Here is a 23181-nt window from a genome sequence, read left to right as displayed (position 1 = left end):
GTAAAGTAGTTTATTTCCCGAGAGATACTTGAAGCTGAAAGAGGGTAGAAAATAAAAAAACACTCGGAATAATCGTTCCCGAGTTTCTATGGAACCAGAGAGCGCATATGAGCATTCTGAAATTAAGATACATGTATGAATTGCAAAAACCTTGGCAGATAGAAAATGAACACAGCTTCAAATGGCCTGAAGAACGTATCTATGAGATTGTAGCAAATTTTTTAACCCTTTGTGGTCTCCTTTTCCATCTAGTAGCCTTGAATTTGTAAGTCAGAGCTCTTGCTTTCCGTAAGAGTATGAAAAGCAGCATTGCAGGGCAGCTCAAGCCAACAAGGTGCTTGTTAAACCTCAGCTGTATAGGGAAGGTCGTGAAGGAAAAACTCTCCTGGTACAAAGTATTTAATTAGTTGGGCAAAGTAATGTAGTTAAATAGTTGTAGGGAAGCTACGGGATAGAACTAAACACATTATCAAGCCCAGAAAGACAATATACTCTTAGAAGTCACTATGAAAACAGTTTTGTCTGCCTCGGCTGGTAATTTTAGGTAGACAAAGTAATATATTGCTGTTTTTCAGTTTAATAGCTCTGTTCTACCTCAGACCAGTACAACTGGAAGCAGAAACTTTGGGGAGCCCTGGCATCAACCCACTAATGGTTTAGAAATTTGAAAACGGATTGTGTGGTGCACTTTGCAAAGGATACATCAGCCCACCACAAGTACAGCTTGTGATGCTGGAAAATTAAAGATGCTCCATTATTCTTAGCTAGATAAAGAATTCAACACGTCCTGTAATCCTTGATAAGTCAAGATATATTTTTTCAGGTATCAAGAAAAATCTGTGTCTTGCTAGTGGCTGCTGTTTGCAGGAATCCCTTTCTTTCAGCTGAGATGCTTTCCATATATGGTTTGGTTTTGGTGTGCCAGAGAAGACAGACATCCTCATCTTTGTCTCTTTCTCTGTGTCCTGATCCTAATACCACTGAATTCAAAATTCTAACCCATTTTGGGTCAGATCTAATGTTGTCTGTTTGAGATGACCCTGACCCTAGAGTCAGTGTAGTTGTATTAGAACTGTAAGAGGAGCTTACTTCTGTACAAGGATATTTTTCTTGCTGGGAACACTGGGAGCTACTTACAGTGTATCATCTCAAGCTTTAGATACAGCATTTGGATGTATATATATTTTCTATATCTGTGAATCATACAAGTCTCCAAGTTGCTTGCCTTCTTGCCCTGATACAAAACATTTAATGCTGTTATTAGTATGTGACATAGTTAGAGTCCTGTTGAAAATCAATAACCTTCCTATAAAACAAGCCTTACATCCTTTCCTAAATTCATTTAGAATCATTTTGTATGCCTCATTAGCCTTGTAATTTAAGAAAGAATAAAAAGAAAACAAACCAGCCACCTAATATTAAACAATGTATGTAATTTAATTTTTCCAACCAAAGGGGATGTTTATGACACTAAATATATCTGCTAGTCTATAAATACCTGTGTTTACAGTTGAACAGAGCAGTGCTTCTCAAACTGCTGTAGGTAGTACGATGCCACTGCTACCTTTCTTCTTTCCTCTACTACATTGCTTTCATGGAAACTAAATGCACTGGATTAAAAGCATTCCTAAATATTTTGTGCAATCACCCCTTAGAAAGTGGATGGTCGACGTGAATAAATACAGAAATTGTTTTAAAGACAGGTCCTGTACTTAAGCATAGTTGACATTTAAACCAAAAAGGTATTAAGTTCCTGAAAGGAAGCCACCATATACCGTAGAAGAATATTGTTGACTTTATATAAAACTTCCAGTGACTGTTTTGGAAGTTCTCTGAGCAGATGATAGTGCAGGAAAGGGTCACTTACTTACTTCTATGCATAGTTGGTGACCTTTAATGATGCTGAATCTTTGCAATTCCTTGCAGTAACCCTGTGGGAATTACGCCAAATGAAATAAATGGGATGGAGTTGATCATGACCTACAGAAAAAACTGAAGATAGGCATTATTTGAATTAGAAAAATATTGAATGTCATATGTAATGAATGTGTGAAGAAATAAGATTTGCTATGCTTATAAGTACAGTGACACCTACTTTTTCATGTAGTAAAATGTGCAGCAATACTAAATCAGGTGCAGCTATACTAGACATTGTTGTAAGAAAAAACAAAGCCTTTAACAGCTGCTTTATTAAACAATTCTTACTTTTTATAAAGTATATCTACTTTTTATGTATTTATATACGTATATTCATTTTTATATTTACTTCCATCATGCAGTCAGTGTTTAGTAAATTAAGCACACTTTTTGCTTACTTAAATTTATTTTTTAAGAGTAATCTCCACCAAAATAAAGCCAAAAGCAATAAATATTTCAATGGTTTGTTTTTTGAAATAGATCCTTAAAATAATATTTAAAATTAAACCATAAAATTTAAAATAAAATCGGAATAAGTGATGACTCATCTAGGTCTTGACCAACACATTTTTCAATTATTAGGAACTTCACATAGAACACCTTAGAGTGATGTCCCACGTGTAGGAACCTTATTGTAGACTTACTTAAATAAAAAATTAAGGTTTAGTAAGCTGTGTTAAGAAATGGAGTTGGTTGTAATGAAGGAAAGAATCCCACACATTTTAAATTCCCTGAGCAATTTCTTGATGCCTATTGATGCCCATTGATTGAGCCTTGATGCCTATTCTGTGTTGATACCTATGTCCAAACAGCTCATTTCAAACTTTCTAGGTGTGTGTCTAAAGAAGAACAACTATACACGTTTTTATTTAAGCAAAATTATAAATTGTTTAACCTATATGAAGGTAAAACTTGACTTTGCCTGTTAAATATATTTTCTTCCATTTTTAGTATGGCTGTCCATTTCCTTCAGAATTGCCCTGCTGAAACAAGATAACTGTGTGCAAGTTATTTATAGACATTAATGTTAATAAGTAAGAATAGTGTGCAAAGGTATTTTTTTCTGTATAAAGGCTGATCATATATATACCTGGGGTTTTTGTGTATGTGTTCGAGAGTTTGGTGCTTTTTTAAATTTTATTTTTCCTTTTGTTTTGTTTGTCTTTTGAGTAGCCCACCAGCTTTTGCTAAAGACACGAGGAGAGCAGTTGGCTGTGTATTAAATGTAGCTGTTTGGTGGGCAGTTGCAGCATGAAAAAATGTGGCACGTTCTTTTTGAGTTGCTGTAGATTTCTTCCAAGCAAATTCTTTGGAGAGTGAGGGGATTAATGTTGGAGATTTATTCTTTTTTTGTAATTTACTCTTGGGTGAAGAGCAGGAGCACCATTCTCTGTGTTAGAGGATGGATTACAGTCTGTACATCTGTAGGACTGGAGAGCTTGGCTTTAGGGCAGAAAGAGATGTAGCTGAATTGAAAACAGATGAAATTCAAGATGAGGGATTTGGTGAAGAAGTGCGTAGGGCATATTTCCAAAGGTTTTGCTCTCCCATACTTCCACACTTGGAAGGGATGAAATTAAGTGACTGGCCTCCAGCGTCTGAGTCGCTGTGGCCGGGAAGATCACAGTTCAGACATCAGTCATAGCAACTACTGAACGTGGTTGGACTTCTAGGTGGCAGTATCTTTGAAAAGGGACAAAGTCTACAAAACTTTCCATTGCTAGGTCTGAGATTCTGAGAAAGCTGTTGCCCTCACAGTTTTTGGGGAAAAAAAACCCTCTCCAGCTGCGTGCCAAAGAAATTTTTACATACAGAGAATGTTTCAGGAGTCAGCAGGCAGTTTGCAAGCAGATGAGATGCAGGAGGAGAAGAAGCAGATTGATGCTGAAATTATGAAATATGGAAGCAGTTGAGAAGGAGCAGAGAGAAGGGGTAATAATGAGAGAGATGCTTTGTTTGGGCATATCTCGGGCTTTGGTGTTGTAAGCCAAGAGGAAGACTAGAACTTGCTTGAACAGCAGGGACAAAGGAGAAGGAGGTTTGTTAACAGGTGTTAAAGTGCCTACAAATAAGCATCACTGAAGCTGGTGTGGTGGTTAAGATTATAGGTGACTGATGACCTCAGGTTCAGTGCTCGGAAGTAGTAAGGTGAAGACCTGGGAGAGAACAGAACAGAGGGCTCAGAACTGAGCCTTGTAGGAGTCCACAAAGGAAGGATTCTGTGCTTAGAAGAAAACAAAATGTTGAGATGTGAAAAAATAGCATTTTTCAGACAAAGTAGTAGCAATAGATTTATGTTATAATACGGCAATGGGAAGGTTGAGGGAATTAGAGAAATGTGTATGTATTACAAGGTGTGTATACATATGCAGGTTAGAGGCTTACTCTTAGTATATTGCAGCTTGTCAAGTTCAATAACGTCTCATTCTATACCATATGCACACTTACAGAATAACATCAGGGTAAACCTGATAAGAAAGAGGTGCTACACTGAGAAGTCATGGAGAAATGCTAGCAATTTTTCACTGCAACCTAACTTTTTAAAAGCTCAGCTGAAGAAGTGAAAAATAGCTTTATTAATGAGATTTCCTATTTGTAGCTGGATAAAGAATTCTAAGTACAGCTTTTCAACAAATGAAACTGTTCTAATAGTCACAGAGACTCTATGAACATCAGCATCAATATGCTATTATTAGTATGTCACTGCTTCATGTGGCATGTGGGAATATTTGCATCAATTCTGCGCACTCTGTTGCTGATTGCTCTGCTGATCAAACTTCAACTAATTGAGTTACACCAATTTAAAAATCACTGTGATAGAAGGAAAAATGAATTCCTTCATTTTTTATTAAAACACACTTTCATTGTGTGAAACTGATTTTTTAATTCAGTGCTAACTCCCTTTCTATGTAGTTCCACTGAAGCAATGGTATGGGCTTGCCTTGCTTGTACCTCAACAATGGCACAGTATGGATACAGACAACTGCTTGTTCTTGATTGCAAAAATTACTTTCAGCCACCATTATATGACAAAGTATTTTCTAACTGTAGAGAACGTTAATTGATTCTTTGCTCAGTCCTTTTAACTCTCAGGTTCACATATAGTGGCTCAATTCCAGCATTTTTAGATGTTCGCTACGTAAGTACTTTATTTTTGGTGTTTTCCAGATACTCATTTGAAGGAAAAGTTTCATAATCCAGTCCTATGAGTTACAGCTATTGCAGCTTTCTTGTGGAGGCTTTAGCAGGTGGGGCTTTATACAAAGCTATTAAAGGCATATAAACAGGAGAAAAAAATGCATGCAGAGAGTTGAAGACAGAAATTACAAAGCTTTTAACAGGCAGTATAAGAAAGTGCAATAAATGTCCTAAATTTTTAAACAAAAATAAATTAATCCCTCTCTAAAAGTTCTTTCAACTGTGAGATCTCTGCAGCTCAGTTCTTTGTGCAGAGGTATAGATGACATAAACATAAAGGTTTTTCTTGCCTTCCTGATTACTAGGGCTGTTAAATGTCTGAGAGAAGACTCAGTTGAGCACAAAGGATTTCTAGGTGTTACCATTACAGTAAGTAATTGCTATTTATAGTAACCATAGTTTAGCAACAGTAATTCCACCAGATGTGTGACAGTCTGTGTCCCCATTTATTTAAACAATAAAATTTCAGCTGTTTGTATTTCATCTGGAAATCACTTTTAAGATCAAGAAGTGTCTTTCAGCCAGATCAGTGATTAATATTGACACTCCAGTGTCCCTGGAAGGAGGTCTTGTTTTTATTAACACTTTCTCATTCGGCAACAAGAGAGGTGATAGCACCTTCCCATAGTTCAGGTTTACTTGATGAATCAAAATAACTTGCAGACCTTGTGAGAACGGGACCCATAGGATTGGTTGTGGTCCACTTTCTCATTTGTGATTTTCTCTTTTTCATTTTGTTTGAGATTGAATTTGAGAGAGAGAGCTTTGTTCCGGACAGTAGTTTATGGCAGTGGGTTGAAGAGATGAGATTTCATTGAATCATAGAACTAATACACAAAGAGAAAATATGTGAAAATTGAAATGACAAGGTAGAGTAGCTTGGTTGGTGAGGTAGATAAAATAACTGGGTTCTCAGGGAAATGAAGTGGGGATTTTTTTCCCGAACTAGATTTAGTTTGAACAAGAACAGTTGAGATGGAAAACCTAGACACTATAAACACTTGATAAAAACAAAAAAAAATATTAATCCCACTTTTTATTATAACTTTGTGTTGAAAGAGCTGTAGTGATGTGATCCCACAGCCCAAAGAAGGCAAACCAGAGTCCATTTTTTGTCAGTGATGTAACACAGCTAAAGGAATCATAAATAGATTTAATTAGAGTGGATTTCTTTTTACTTTATTTACTATGCACCATCACTGTCAGAGCACCTTGAGATACTGGAATGCACAGGAAAATAAGTAGTACTCAAAGAAATCTGTGTGTTCTGCCAGTTGTTTTGTTGTTTGTTTTTTTTTTAAAATCTAGAATAATAGTTGTTTTTTTTTTCTTTAGAATCACTGGGGCAAGTTGTGACTGATCTAAGACATGTGAAGTACCCCTTTGTGAACAGAAGAATAAAGTCGGCTTGATGCAGTCACGCCACAGCACTGACAGAGATGCACTCTTTTGAGCTAAAAAAGCCAGGAGTGCTGCCAGGGCTCTCCAGTTTCCAAATAACTGTCCCCTCCTCTCTCATGTGGCTGGAAGAGAGAGAATTATTTTGCCTTTGATTAATGAAGAGTTAATTTCAGTATAACTTCCTTTAATTCTTTTACAAGGGCTCAGTGAGAAAGCCGCTGGCAGTAGCCTTGGTGGCACACAAGGGATTGCGCTGCACCCTAGGGAATGCGGAGCTTTGTAGCAAGTGGAACAAGCCTGGGCTGAACCCCCAAGCAGGACAGTGTTTCTGACTTTTTTATGTTCTTGCTTTTAGCACCTGAAAAAAATGTCCGATATGGTCAAATCTCATTGACTTTGAACTTACGAGGACTGTAACAAATTTGTCAAGTTTTGTCAATTTGCTAAGGTTTTCTGCAAAAATGTGCTTTTTCATATTTGTTTGTCTGCTTTTAAGTTTCTGTGTTGCTTCCAATACATTCCCATGAAGTATTGTTTACAACTACCCTGGATAATTTTTTTTCACTCTGACAAAATTACCAATCTGTCACAAAATTACCACATTCTCACCCTAGCACTTCCAGCTAGTGACTACTTCACCAGTGAAGAATGCTTAACATGATCTGACTGTACAGAGCTCTTAATGTCTCTCGCATAAGCAAATGGTGACGTCTTACACTGTAGTTTCACTCTTCCATTTTGCTGCTGGATAAGTCTTATGTTGACAGCTGCCTTAATTTAGAAGTATTTATGGAGCTATACAAAAATATATGATGGAAAAGTTTAAAAGCCAGTAATTTAATTTGCTGACTTCTAACTTACCCTACATCTGAGGTTCAGAGCAGACCCCAAATTGATCTGAACTATTACTATGTTTTTCATGTATTACAGTGATGCTTGTTGGCCTCATAAGGCTGAATGCCGTTTGTTGCTATAATAAAAAGGTAGCCTTTGCTCTAGGATCTTTAGTGATTGCTGAAGTATTATCAGGAAAGTTAATATTTGTACTGCAGACCTGACTTTCACAGCCCCTTCCCTTCTTTACTTGCCAAAATAAATCAAATTGGCTTCATTCTTCACATGTGGAGTTTTCTGGTAAACTGGGTTAGATTTTGAAAAACAGTTTACTCCATCCACTTATTTGCCAGGGTGGCAATTTGCAGAGAAGGGAGAACTTTTAACTTTTTGAAAGTATTATAATTTGTTGTTGTTATTTACAACATGTCACACTCTTTTTTTTTTTTTTTTGCGTAAAATTAATTAGCTCGTCCTCCTTTGAAAGTACCAGAGCCTCTGTTTTGGGAAAGCTGATAGCTGGATCTTTGGAGGTGTTAGGTAAATGTATTAGAGGATGCTAATGCATAAATCTGACGAGTCATATAGTATAATAAAGGGCTACAATGTCCAATGTAGCCGTCGCAGTTTCTATAATAAATTAACCAAATATTGAAAAATAATGTAAAAGATTTTTTATTTGCTGATGACATTTTATCAATCCTGTCCTCCCGCACTTCTTTCTGCCACCTGCTGAGGTGGGTTTTTGTTTGATATTTATACCTGGCCCAGAGGAACTTGGCTGGAAGAGACTCCTTTGAGTCCTCTGGGGAGAGCTGGTTATTTGTTAAACAGCAGAGTGGGACTGCCAAGTTCCTTCCTTAAAAACCGTGAAGTTAATTAGTCACCACAGTTAGAGCAAGAGGGTGATGAGGTATATTGAATATGAGAAGAATGATTGTCATAAGAGGTAGATAAGTTGACTAGGGTAACATTTTCATTAAGTTCACTTTCTCATTCCTATGCAGTACAAACATCATAGATACAAACAGCTCTGGTGACTTCCCTAAGTCTTCCTGCCCCACGAGAGCACTGCTGTGGTGCAGGTTGCACTGAGGAGCCTAGAAGTAACTGCCATGGTACTTCCAGAGACAGAGCAGATGTGATCACTGGAAAGTACTGATGAAGGACAAGGACATTCCCAGTAAAGCTACTCTTGGTTTCAGCTCAGACAGCAGGTAATAAAGTAGACAAGAACGGTATTTTTCAGGCCTCAACCACCACCGCAACTTCATATCAACTGTATTTTATGAAGTACCTTCTGTTGTGTTTGACAATTAAACCTTTTGAAAGTAGAATTTTACTCCTTGGTTGAATAACAAGTCTCTCCAATATTGCAACTTAATTTTGTATGTGTGTGTATATATATAGATACACATATGTATCTCTATATATACACATGTATTTTATGGTGTGTGTATATATATATTTTTTTTACATATTTCAGTAGGATTTACACATTTCAGTAGGATTGAAAGTGCAGTGGTCATTGTCCAATAAATGGAGGAAGATGCAGCCCTTGCCTGCAAAACATTTGATGAATGTTTTCAACTGACTTAAGAAATGAAGTTGTTTTCTACGGTTAGCTTGTCTTTATTCTTATCAAAACTGTGGGGCTTTCCAATGTCAGGACACTTGGTGGGTGGATACTTCTCAGAAGAATAGAGGACTTATCAGTGTTTGCTTAGGATCTATTACATTCTGAGCCATAAAAGTAACTATGCTGTCTATGGCACTCATAAATCTTCACCTTGTCAAGGCTACTGTCTCTTTCTTCATGCAAGTTTGCATTTAAAAAAATAAGCATAAACTAATTGCATGAAGTAATTATAATCTCAAAACATGTAACTTCTTCATTGCTGGTTTTGAAGAGTAATACCATAATTCAGTTTGCAAAATTGTCCAAATGACGTCTCAGCCCTGCCACAAAAATCTTTCTTTACCCTTACAATGGAAGCATATTGCTTGGCCACTACTCACCAGAGGGCACTGTTATACATACTCTTACAGATATTTTTCTTTCGGTGAAAATAATGTCTGGTCTTGGAAGAAGTGGTGTGTTGGTGTTAGGTTTTGCTGCACACTTTTCTTAGGGGAGCTGTTGCTAATAAAGTACTTTGAACTGGTTTAGTCTTTTTATCTAGATAAAGTACATTTTTCCTATTGACAAGTGGCCATTGCTACCAAAACTGACATTTCTGTAGAGGGCCCATCTTTATGTGTGTGAATTAATTATGTTATATCAAACGCCATGTAATTTATAAAAGGTGAGTCTGAAAAGCCCTGAATCTTTAGATTTCCACTGAAAGAGTAGCAGAAGGGCAAAGACATTTGTCTTGTTCCTGTTTATTTTTGTTGAAGAGAATGGACAGGTAATATCAAGTAAAACCAGTAATTCAGCTTTAGATAATTATTATGTCTGGTGTTTATTAATTAAAATCATATACTTAGGTAATGTGATTACACAGGAGATCTCTGTATCTACTCAGTTATGCGGATTTGTATTGCTATTAGGTGAATAAAGATAGTTGAGAAAACTAAGTAATGGTAAAGTTTATGCCTCAGGCTATTTTTTTTATTGTGGAAACAGACTAGTTTTGCCAGATCTCTTAAGACAAATTTTATTCCAATGACTTTTCTGTCTGATGATGTGTTTCCTGAATTTTTATTTAGATTTTTCATAGCAAAAAGTGTTTCAAGTTCTCTAGTATCTGTATGGGCTTTTGCATGTATATTTTTACTGCGCATTGTTCCATTATTTCCCAAACCACAAAAATTAAATAATGTGCACCATATAAAAAATGGACATTCCACCACAAATGAATGCAGACATTTTTTAATAATCAGATACATTTCTACTGGCTTTGCTCCAACATCTATTATTTGTGAACTTCAATGGCTTTCTGATCACAGAGTGGAGGTTTTTTTGTATTTAGGTGAGCCCATTGTCACTGGTCTGTTTGGCAGGAGCTGCAGAGAGAGCTGCCATCTAGAGCCGGAGGTGGCTGCGTTGCATTAGGGGTGACCAGCCATGGTGAGGTAAATTCCCATGGTGGTGTGGGAGCCATCTGCAGGGCAGCAGGAGATGGGAACCAGGATTATTCTTGCTCTACCTTAGATGTTTTCTGTCTCACCTGTTCAATTTTTCCACATTAGGTTCTTGCACATATTACTGGTAAAACTGGTGTTACTACAAGTAGGAAGGTATCTGAAAGTATTATTATTTCAATTATCTTCACAGAATCACAGAATCGTCTAGGTTGGAAAGGACCTTGAAGATCATCTAGTCCAACCGTTAAACTAGCACTGACAGTTCCCAACTACAGAATGATTTATATTTACTAATCTGTCTCACTAGTCTGTTTTATGTCACCCTGTATACCTGTATCAAAGGACCAGAATGTCATGGAAAACGGTAAATGCCATGCAATTTTTAATTTTTTTTTTTTTCTAAAAAGGGCTGCAGATGAAATCTGCGGAAGTACAGTGTGAGCTTGATGCAGAAAAGATAATGTTTAAATCTCTAATAAAAAGAATTTTTTCAGTGGGAGTACACACTGCATAAGCTTGCAGTTCTTTCAAGGAGTCACTAAGTATAGGGAAAAGGATATGTTATTGACATAGGTGTGCCGCAGTGGACCTCCTGGTGTTGTATGCTGGTTTCTGATTGTCCTGTCTTGAGAGAGAAAGCAAATGCTGTATCTCCTTTCCTGCCAACAAGGCTAGTGAAAGGGAAACAAGGGGGCTGGTGCCCTTCCAGACTTCATCCCACTACAGTATGTAGCAAACCTACGGAATGTCAGGCTCAGAGCTTTGATGTGCTTTCTGGTTGTGATTTTAGTCATTGTCACAGTATAGTTAATTTTCCAGAAAGCCTTTGGCAAATTTCCTCCAAAGGGCACTTAAAGAAACAAAGCTGTAACGGGTTAAAATGAAAGGATTTTTCCTGGATTAATGATTGTTTAATAGATAGAACACAAAGGGTAGGGCTAGGATTAGGTTTAAGGTTAGCTTTCGTAATGAAAGGAAATTGCTAACGAAGTCACACATAGACTTGTGCAGATAAACAGGTATTCCTGGGACTTCTGTTATTCAATATATTCATCAGGGCTTCTTGAAATGGTTTGATTCGTGAGATGGCAAAATTTGTTCTTGCTGCAGACCTACTGCCACAGGGTACATCTGGTGTGCATCCGTATCTTAGGTACTGGCTGTGTACCTGGTAACCCACTTAAAAAGTTGTAAGAGAGCTTGCAAAGATACCCTTTGCATGTCATTTTAGTGTCAGTCAAGATGTCAGCCATCACAGTGAAACTGGACAGGTTTTTGTAACTATTTCAATAGCTTGGGGTAAGGAGCAGGGTACTAATAAGCGCTGACACTTTAGTTCTTTTCTCCACAAATTCTGCACTGGAAATCCTAATAAAACAGATGTGTTAAAACAGTCTAAAAACACTGAGTTCAGGACTTCTAAGCATGTCACTTTCTTCTCCGTTAAGTGTTTTGTAATTTCTGCTGATTTTTCTGCAAGCCCATTTGATTATACTTAGTGCAGCCTTGATGCAGTGCGCTTGAATTGCTGTATCAGTGAGATTTGCTAAAATAAGTCACACATGAATTGTAGGCCATTATATATCATTAACTCATCTAGAATTTCATGGCAAACTAAGTGCTATGTATAATGTGTTTTCTCAATTGCTACTGGCTGTGTTGTCTTGGTATAGCAGAATGTGGCTTATAGTACAGTCACATGAAGTTCAGATACACGGAAACCAATTTGAGGGAAAAATGGCTTTAGTTAATAATTGCAAATATTTAAAATTATTTCAGTTATTTCAATTAGTTTAGAGGCATTTAAATTAAAATTTATCATGTATACTGTATGGTTGTTAGCTGCATACAGTGCCCATGAAATTCATATCCATGCAGAAGAAAAAAACCAGAAAGCCAGAATTGGACTGTTTTTTTCAGGATACGTCTACTACAAAAAAGGCATTTTCAGGTATTCAGTTGATGTTTGTACTTCCCAAGACTTTGTTTCATAAAACAGATTTCATTTTCACCAGGAACTGAGCTCTAAGAATTGCCTGCTAGTGTTCATTATTTCCTTAATCATTTACAATAATTGCCAACTGATGAGCTCAAGACAAAAAAAGTTTAGCAAATACAAACTTTTATCATCACACTTCTGTAGGGAATACTTAGGGCTGGACTCAGATTTTCAAAGGCATTCATGCATCAAAAGATGCAAGTAGATGTCTGATGAAATACAGTCTACATATCCTACGTGGTGTCTGTAAACTCATCATCTTGTCTGCCAGTGAAAAGGAACAGGGTGATCAAAACCATCATAAATTGTTGTGCTTGCTGGTTCTCCTACCTGCTGAGAATGGTGGTACAGTAAATACTGTTACTCTGTGTGTGTATGTGCTTTCAGTTGAGAACCATGCTTTTCAGCATGCTGGCTCCCAACAGGATGAGTCCAGCCATTATCAAGAGCCATGGGTTCTCTTGCAGTGCATATTTGCATCTTAAGATGTCTGAATAATTTTGAAAAATTTCTGCAGCTCATTTTTTATGGGAGTACTTGATCTTCTGCTGGTTTGTGGTTTGTGTGTGCTTTTCATTTCACTTTGTTCACTGATGTTTTGTTGAGAAGAGGAGTTGTAGGCAGGTCTAAGATCTCTTTCCTCACCACCTTCAGTGTTTAGAACTGAAGGGGACAGAATGTTGTCTATGAAAAGCACATCAGTAGGTGGATATATCTTACTGTTTCTCCTTGTTCCTGTTTGTTTTGTCGCATCATATCATCTCATCTCGTCTCGTCTCATCTCGTCTCATCCCATCTCATCTCATAGTTATATTTAATTTCCTGAAGACTAGGTAGTGCTTTGCACAAAGTTTTCCATACTGTGTCTTCTGATAATTAGTGGACTGTTTCAACTAAAATCAATGGCAGCCTATAAACACATTAATAAATATTTTTGTGGCATAAAACAACTGGAAAATTTATTCTCTTGGTCTGACTAAAATTTGATTATCTTTTATCAGACTTGCCATCAAGCCATCATCTGAAGATCATCCTTAGACTCATGCGAGCTTCTATTTCTAGATTTATTTCTATTTCTGGACTCAAATTTGTCTTTTCTAATTCTACTTTTTACTACGAGTTTTAGATAGCTTTTCCCGTAGGCTTGTTTGAAGGAAGTATCCTGAATGATATACCTTTTTTAACACTGATAGGGATTGTGTCCTTTGTCCCTTAGTACTACCTAGGAGATAGTGCATGTTGCTATTGTTTCATATGTAGTGCCGCTTTGTAATAATTTGCACGTTTTGTGTGTGGATTTGGTTACTGAGTGATACACTTTATGACTACATTCAGTTAAATATTGGAAGTTTATTGTGTGATCATATTTGTTTAGCTTAATGCAGATATGTTGGAAAAGCAAGAACAGTGGCTTGATAAAGCACCAATCTGCTAACACTTCTGGTAGAATTAATACCATTTGCTTTTACATACCTCTGATGAGCAATGGATTCACTGATAAACTTTTCAGCGTGAGTGGTAGAAGTCTATGTTCATTAACATAGGAAAATAAAAGCCTAATAAGATTGGAAAGGATAAGGAACAAGAGGATTGACATGAAAGGTTAACAGAATGAAAAATTTCAGGGACTTGAGTGACTTATAAGGTGAGACATGATTAATCTCATCCGGAGGTTGTAAAAAAGCTGGTTGATCATTCTGCTCCTCACTGGTCACAAATTCCCAAAGAGAAAAAAGATTAATCTTGCTGGCTGGTTGGGCAGGTGTACTGCACTGTGCTGCAACTCTGGACCTACTATGTTATTTCATAGAGAAGAGGTAAAGAATTGGCAGAAATGGATGTAAATATGAACTTGGGTTCAGTGTTGCATCTAACTATTGTTGGAGCTAGGTAGAAAAAAAAATTAATTTGCTAAAGTTTTAAAGGACTTTTTTAACTGATTAGTAATTTTTCATATTTGGATTAACCAACAGTTTCTTGATTTTGAGAACCACCTTGCTCCCCCTTTTTTCATTTTTTACTGGCATTATTATGTGGATGCTTTTTCAGAAGATTTGTATGTATTAACCAAATTTTTGACTTAGCCTAGTAGTTACCGTTATTGTCAGGTCTCTCTGATGATGTTACTCTATTGACCAAAGAATTAGTATGGTGAATGTTTACAGAATTCTGGAAGATTTCTTATTAGAAAATCCAGACAAATCTGTTATATAAATGCATATTTTCCAACTTTTTAACTTATGAGCACATTTCCTTAAAGATAATTGTATTGCATTTAAACATGACTCTATCATAAAATTGTCACTAAGCCGAACTGCATAACCTTCTATTTCTATCTCTCTATATACACAAAAGCACACTATATATGTGTGATGAAAATAAAACTGTAATGTAAATCTGTAGGCATTAATTTTTCTGTATAGTTTGTTAATTTATTTGCAGTATCCAGGTAAATTGGCATTGATTTTAATTCTGGAAACTAAAATTGTAACTATTAATGTGAATATATTTGCTTATCCAAGACTTCAGTGCCAGCTTTTGCTATTAAGATTAGGTAAGGTACATGTTGGCCACATTTTAACTATGAATTCTTACAATAGTTGAAACATGTAAGTAAATAAGCCACAGTATATATAGGCAGTGTAATATTTTTTTTTGAAAGGTCAGCTGTGTAAGTCAGCTAGAAATCACTTTTTTTTTTCACTGCCAGTCGACAAATCTCATTGCCGCTATTTATGTTATGAAAGTTCTATTTAAATATATTAAAGATGTTTTCATTTTCTGTATTGCTGGATAATTCAGACCCCATTATTGACACTGTTTCCTGATTTATTTTTACTTTCTTTATTCAGAAAAGTCATCTAAATTTAGGGAGTCATAAAGTTCACAAAAAGCTGCATGTGTTTTTCCAACCCTCTTCCAATTGCCTGACACTTTGTCAAGAGTGTAAAATTATGTAGCAGAGAGTAAAATATGGATTAAACAAAATTCAATCATCCGGAAAGGGGCACTGGTTTTTTGTTTTTCTCCCATTATTTTCTTCTTCTTTTTCTCCTCTATCTGTCCATGGTTTGTTCTCCCATGCTTTTAAGCAAAATGATATGATTTATCACAGTGTTTTACTTCTGATCCTAGCTCAATGAAATAATTCAACACATAGCTCTTTTTTATTGTTTTTATTTCAGCAAGGTATTTTCTGAAGAATAGCATACTGTTTGGACACTTGAAAATTCAAATGAAAAGAGGAATCTTTTCCTCAGAGTAGTTTTTGAGCAACTTTTCTATCTAGAGCACGCTATTTGAAGAACGTTGCCAGGCTATATGCGTTTTTTGTATATTGCATGCATTTACTTGTGCAAACACAACCTGTTGTATTTTTTGCTTACAATATTAATGCAACATATCGCATGTTATCTAGGTCACGTAATTTATTTGTTCTGAACAGTTGCTAGTTTATGGCTGGGCTTCCACATCTGCACAGCTCATCCCAATTTGAAAGAGGACAGATTCTGAGAACGCCCAGTAGAGGAACAAACCACTGCTGAAAGCTGTAGTAAAACCAATCTCTGACAAAAGGCTAACTGAAAGAGGGAATATCTCTGGAAAAGTCTAGAGAAGATGGAGTGAGCAAGAGAAGAACAAGCAATGCAACAGGTGTATCATACAAACAGGGAAATAAAGCTTAACACCCCCCAAATTGTTTAAAAGAAAATTCCAGATCTTTTTTTTCAGACTAAAAAGGAAAGGATTCAAAGACCAGTCCTGTTCAAATTGCCACAAGAAATGCATAAACTGTACTCACAGACATTTTATAAACATCTGTTGTGGAGGTTTTAAAGAAGAAAAAGTAAGATCTGCTGACATTTTAGTACAACGTATTAAGAAATGCAATGGTGGCCTCTTTCAGGTTCAGAAATACTATGATTTTTAGATCCTGAAAAATGGTTCCATGAAAGAATTTCTCTAATTTCAGTAGTAGTCTAAAGACATGTTGGCTTCATTACATTTTAATTATTTTGAAGTGATTTTTATATGTAGGGAATTAATTAAGCAAAATGACAAAATCAAAGAGGGAAGAAATGGTCTGAAAAGGAGCAAGTGGGACAGGGAAATAAGAGAAAGAAAAAGATTGGGAAGAAAAGACTGGAACATACACAGCACGTGGTTGAGGTGAAAATAAAGTGACTCTGCAAACATTTTACATGATATAAAGAGGCAACCCTAAAAAAATAAAGTGGGTTGTTTTTCACAGATAGGAAAAAACAGCCAACCAACCAGGGATGGTTAAAGGTGAAACTAGAAATATCCAAACTAGAAGTAAGTTACTGTATTTTGGCTGTGACTGTAATCGTGACCAATCACTGGGTTGTGATTGGTCCCTAGATTTTTTTGGTAGATTGCTATTGGCCATTTTTAAATCAAAATGGGTTCTTCTGAAGGACAACCACATGTTCTTGGTCCCCATTAGGCATAACTGGGTCAAACTGCACTTTTCTGTGTTATTCAGAAGTCAGTCTAGATTATCAGAGTGTCCCATTATGGGAATTATGCTTCTTAAAGCATCTTAGAAAATAATATAAATAGTGAAGTAAAGATAGAGGAAACTACTTAAACACTGAATAGATAACTATGGCTCTTTAAATTAAAAAGGTGTGGTATTTTAAAGGAACGGATTTTAGATTGACATATAAATGATTGTAAAAATAATCACAATATACTAGTTAGTACAGCTTAAATTTATCTGCTTGTTAAGTATTTTGAGGAAAGTCTGATTTGCCTTCAAGTGCATAGCTAGATTTTAAGTACATTTCTTACCACTAAGGTTATGTCTACTGTCTAATAACAACAGCCACCAAGCTCTGTTTGATGTTTCAGCCATTTAGCGTTCCTAATTTGGACAGTACACTCAAAGGCTAAGGCACACATTAACACATTTTGACACAACCTCAGTGCAGATATGCAAATTTTGCATTGCATCTAACTCACATCCAGCCGGGTCAGATTATAGGTAGCAGAAGTAAAGCTGGTACCTGTCAGGTGAGGCAGACCAGATGTCCACTTCTTCCACTGTTCTGCCTCCCCTAACTCAACTCTTTCAGTATTGCTCTAAAAGGAAATGGATTAGGGCTGAATTTGTAAAGCCTTTTTTTTTCCATAAAACTAATCTTTCTGTGAGGTTTGGGTTTTTTTGGTTTTTTTTTTTTTTTTTTTTGCACGATTTGTGTGAAGAAGGCTTTAAAACATTGGGCATAAGTCTGAGAATAATGATAACCAGGGATTTGAGACAGCAGAGAGTTAGTAGCTCCAGGTATCAGTGGGTACGAAGGTCTCCGTCATTAAGGACCACGACTAAATAAACATGCTGGGATATGATTGCTTTATTGCTCTTTGCTCATTTTATGTCATTTTATTGCCTTACTAATGGCTATAGGATTAGGTGTGTAAGGGAGTTCTGGAAATGCAGAACTAAAAGAGGTTTAAAAAAAGTGTGTGCTTCCCATAGAGATTCCAACTTTTCCTCATCATGAATGATGGAGAGACTAATTTACCTTGCATAGATAAGCGAGGGTAAGGAGAGGGGCACAGAGGGACTTAAAGAACAGATCCATTTCTAGGCTTCATCCTCACTTTAGTACACCTGGTGATTTTTATGTGCCTTTATAGTGGCCCCAGTGGGAGAGGCTGTGTCATTACAAGTAGTGCTTTTTTCCTCCACAATTAGCCAAATGGTATGTTTCTGATCCAGGGTCTACATGTGAAAATATGCAGATAAGAATTAATTTTATATATATTTAACTATTAAATAAACCACTCTTATTTTTGATATTGCCATAATCAGTCTGGTATACTGGTGTAGCCGTATCACTTCTGAGGACAGAAAGTACTGATGGGCTAATAATTTTACTGCTTTCTATTTTGCATGCACTGCAGTTTACAAGATCAATAAAGAATGTAGTGCCTCAGCAGACCTACAATTTAGACTATAAGAATCTCTGTTCTTGACTAAAGTCCTGTTGTATCTAAATAAGGGGAGCTAGTTTCATCCCTGGTGTCTAGAAATGATTTTCTGTGTTGTCAGTTTCTTCCAAGGGAAAGAACAATGTATGACCCATAAGGTTTCTAGTAAAGTAAAAAGCAAAGCAAAGAATGCTGTCTTGGCTGAAGCTAGTGGATACTTTTTTTAATAGGAAAACCTAAAAATTACATGCTTTTCTTTGGATCTTAATAGCAGAGAGTTACGTTTGGGATGCAGAAGAAAAAATTGTCTTTCAGAACTTTATGAGTGGCCACTGTATATTTTGTTTGTATTTAAGAATTGCTCATAAATGTACAGACTACACATACATCAGAATGTATAGAATTAGTAGGTAGCATTGACATAAGTATACATAAAACCAAAACAAGATAGTGACTGCCCAGCTAAAGTGTAGCTTTTAAAAGTGCAGTTCACCCAAGAAAGTTAGTGAGGCTGCAAGAGTTGTAAAGTAGTTCTCAGGGTTACTACAAAATGTACCTTTGTTTCCTTCATGCCTTCATTCTACTTGAAACCCTCTCCACATAGTCAAATTAAACTTATTTTTCTTTCAGACTTTTCAACTACAAATCCTGTTTTAGTATGTAGTTTACCTAGTACCTAAACATTAGAGTCATCCAAAGAGCAGGGAATGTTTTATTCATGTGCTTCTATGTCAACAGTTCCGCAGTCTTAAAAACCAGTTTGTCTCTTATTCCCTATATGTAATCCTTCCAGATAGTATTTCAAGACATTGTATAAATTCTATGCTTTTTTATTCTACAAGTGGAAGAAAATCTGGCATCAACATTGTCTGACTTAAGCATTTTCTTGAAGTTTCTTTAATCTTCAGAAATGCCTTTGCACCTTGAGTGAAAGCACTGTATTCTCAACCTTTATAATCCAAATAAGAATTTTCTTTAGGGGCATAGTTGGTTTGCATTGCAGGTAGCTTAGCATTTATTTTACCCTTATTGGCTGCAGGTATTACCTAGAGGTGAGGATGGAAATACAGCCTAGGAAGTCTTCCCTCAGCTGTATATGGAGAACTGAAGCTTCTGTATTCTGTTGTTTTCTTTTTTGAATGTAAGTTTAGTTTTGCTGCATGCTTCACTAACCTCCTTGCTTGCTAGAGCCTATGTCATTAGCTGTCCTATTTCGACATGCCACTCAGAAAATTATGACCATTTGGAGTTGCAACTGTTGGAAAGATTATGTGCTTCTGAAAGCCACATAAATACCTATGAAATCAGAGAAATTGGTTGTAGCTTGGTGGAAGGTAAACACAGCCCAAAGATTTTTGCTAAATGATATCATTATGTTGTTCACCCAAGGCTGTGTGTGATCCTTATCAGGCAATTGCTCCCTCATGATATCTTATTACTTTCTCCAGTTGTCCAGATTTTCCAATATTGTTCTGGGAAAGACGAACAGAAGAACTGTGAGCCACTAGTTTCTTCTTTTTTTAAATTTGTATGCTTTAATCAGCTACTTAAGGACTTTGTAACTCCAACATCTATTGACCTTGAAAACCCAGTTCTTGAAAGGTGATGATTTTTCCTACTAATTTCATTAGATTGTGAATGATCAGATATTTGTCACTTCTGGGCCTTAAACAAACACACTTCAAAAAACACTCTTCCCCTTTCCACTTTCTTAAGTGAATTCTACTGTGATCGTTCCCCTCTGTCTCCCAGTGAACTCCATGATTCTTGTTCCTTCCTACTCAGCAGCAACTCACGTGTTTTCAATTCAGTCTCGCTTGGTTCATCAGGATGATTTTTTGTACATTTTCCCTGTTTAATTATATAACGCCACTTTTGCTCCATTTGTGCAAACATCCTTTGGACTTGTTACAGTTTGATTTTCTGTCAAGGATAGTTCCAAAGATGAGAAAATGATGGGCTGAGGAAATGATGCTGGTGTATATCTTATTTGCAATTCTAATAACAGCTTTGTGAATTTGAACATGTTAGTAAAGAGCACTTCACTCAAGTGCACATTACTGAAGAACTTGCCAAACATGCCTAAGAATAATGCTACTCCAATCTGGGCAAATTAGATGGATACCGTCATTTACAGCAGTTAATTATGTATCAGCTGCAGTCAAAGCATAATTCTGTTAATTGCTTATTGCACTAAGGTTAACTTTGTCATTTATATTTGTTTAATTCATAATTAGAATAACACACTTGATATCGTTCACTGACCACTTGTAAAAAAATTATTCATGATGCAAATGTTCAGCAACATAAGACTAGAAGAGACCTCCTGAGTCATCAACTTGGCTGATGTCACCAACTCATATAATACCTTTCATAAATTTCTCTCAGTGTCTTTAAATCAGTTAGGTTCCTTGTCTCTACTACCTAAATGGAGCTTTGTTACAGTGTCATAACCCTGCCATGTTAGAAGCTTTCCACTTGCCAGCCTCAAATTTATGCCTTTGTTCTTATGGCAGCATTGTTTTATTGTCTAAATAATTTCCCCCCCCCTGTGATGTTTACCGTGCATGATTTATTTGTGGAATAAACTCCCTCTCACTTTTCACTTCCCTGAGATGGGCAAACCAACACCTTTTAGTGTCCTTCTGTAAGATCTGCATTCTTGTGCCCTGAACATGGCTGGCAAGCCATTATTGCTCCTTAATTCCAGCTGTAATGGCAGTTTTTAACTCTCCCCCCCTTGTGCAGATGGAAACAGAAATGCCATTCACTGTCAGATGAATGACAGATAGCAGGAGGTGTAGATGAGTCCTGCTGGCTCTACAAAATGTGTCCAGAAGTACTAGTGGAAGTGACTGGTGCCACTGACTGACTTCTTAGTCTGGCTAAGTGAACAGATATGGCAGTATTTTAATTAAAACTGTTTGAGACAGCTAAGTCAATCTTTTCGAACCAAGTCCATCATGGTAACTTAATTTATGTGTACATCTAAAAACTAGGGAATGCTGTAGTAATTTAGCCAGGGGTGGCTAGAAATGTATTGTGATTCTTAGAGAATAAAAATTCAGTTGAGAATTGAGAAACTGGGGGACAGTTGGGGAACAATCCTGTATTGGGGGGACAATTAAGGGACTGGCTGGAGAGAAGCTCTGCTGAGAAGAACCAAGGGATAGACAGCAATCAGAGTGTGAGCCAGCAGTGTGTCCTGATAGCAGAGGGTCAACAGCATCCTGGGCTGTATATTAGCCGGATCGAGGGAAGTGATTTTTCCTTTTCACTCAGCACTTGTTAGATGGCATCTAGAACAGTGCATCCAATTTAGCTCCGTCCTGCCCCTGTCCCCTTTCTTCCAGGAAAGACATGGATAAACTGGAAGAAGTTCAGTAGAGGGCCACCAAGATAGTCAGGGGCTGGAACACCTGCCAGGTTGAGGAGAAGCTAACAGACCAGAGCTGTTTCAGCCTGGAGATGAGGTTGCTTTGTGAGAGGGGGCCTCACAGCCTCTGGTAGCTCAAGGCAGTTTGTGAAAAGATGGGGCCAGGCTTCTCACTCTGGTGCAGATGGGTGAACAAGAGACTATGGACATAAGTTGAAACATGAGAATTCTGGACTGGAAGTAGGGAGAAAAATCCCCTCTCTGAGGACGAGGGAGGACCAGGTCCAGAAAAGAACAGGATGCCCAGAGAAGTTGGACAGTCTCTATCCCTTAAAGTATTTCAAGATACGACTGTATAAAGCCCTTAACAACCTGGTCTGACCTGCACTGAGGATAAAGCTGAACTTGATGATCTTCTGAAGTCCTTGAAATTGAGGATTAAGAATATATTCCTCATTTCCATAGTGGTATTTCATATAGTTCCTCCTTTTGGACTTATAAAACTGATTATAAGGCGTCATGCAAATACCCAGCCTTTTAGTTTACTTCTGTATCTCTTCTTTCTTGACTGAATTTATGTTCAGATGCCCTTCAGGAAATAACATCAAGACATTATCATCATCATCATCATCATCATCATCATCATCATTATCATTATTATTGTCATTATCATTATTATTAATTTTTCTTTTTATTTTTTCTTCCTTCTTCAAAACAATATAGCACAGCAATCTGCTACAATACTACTTTAGTCATTTTAATTCTCTTCAGTGTTGGAAATTAGCAAACAACTGTTTCATCTCCGAGTCTTCTTGCTTTTCTCTCCTAACAAATGAAAAATACGACTTCACTTACATAAAATAAAAATGCTTTCAACAAAGACTGTGTCTTCATGTCTTTTTTTGGATTCAGTGATTCTGAAGACTTTGGAGTCCCAGACTAATTATTTCTGTCACACTTAGTAGGAATAGTTGGATTTCAGATTTTTTTTTAACTGTTCCTTCCAAGATAACAGTAGACAACAGTGCTGTAGTTTTGTTTTATTTTTTTTCATAAGAATGCTATGCAGATCAAATGAGACAAGTCACATCGATCTTCAATTAGAAAATACTTACTGTGTTTCCTATCCCTAATATTTATTATATATCAAAGAAAAGTGTAACACAGAAGTTCCAGTATTTTAGTTGTACTTATTCAAATGCCCAGGCAAGGCTAGGTTTTGGCAGGAAGTTGCATCTTTATTGGACCAAGGAGGACATCCACTTCAGACAGCTAACATTGATATTCTCTTTGGTGCAGCAATTTTGTTGTTTCTGCTAGCTGTAACAGTCAGTCTACTACAACAGTGCCTCCAACTCTAGACCTTACATCACTTAAATCCTGTTACCCTGTTTTTTCCACTCACCTG

At 36.7% G+C, this 23181-nt stretch overlaps 1 protein-coding gene across 2 annotated transcripts in view; it reads left to right on the top strand.

Annotated features, from left to right (window-relative positions):
* Positions 1-23181, top strand: part of HNF4G (hepatocyte nuclear factor 4 gamma) — a 59092-nt gene that overhangs the window by 6739 nt on the left and 29172 nt on the right. Inside the window, exon 1 of one of the 2 annotated variants that reach the window (XM_074847129.1) lies at positions 8539-8567. The exons of the other annotated variant lie outside the window; for it this stretch is intronic. The gene's annotated coding sequence lies outside the window, so the exon portion shown is untranslated. Of the gene's footprint in view, positions 1-8538; positions 8568-23181 lie in introns of those variants that run through there. 2 annotated transcript variants of the gene reach the window in all.

The sequence above is a fragment of the Strix aluco genome, chromosome 1, assembly GCF_031877795.1.
Source record: "Strix aluco isolate bStrAlu1 chromosome 1, bStrAlu1.hap1, whole genome shotgun sequence".
NCBI lineage: Eukaryota > Metazoa > Chordata > Aves > Strigiformes > Strigidae > Strix > Strix aluco.
This window is presented reverse-complemented; position numbering and strand designations above follow the sequence as displayed.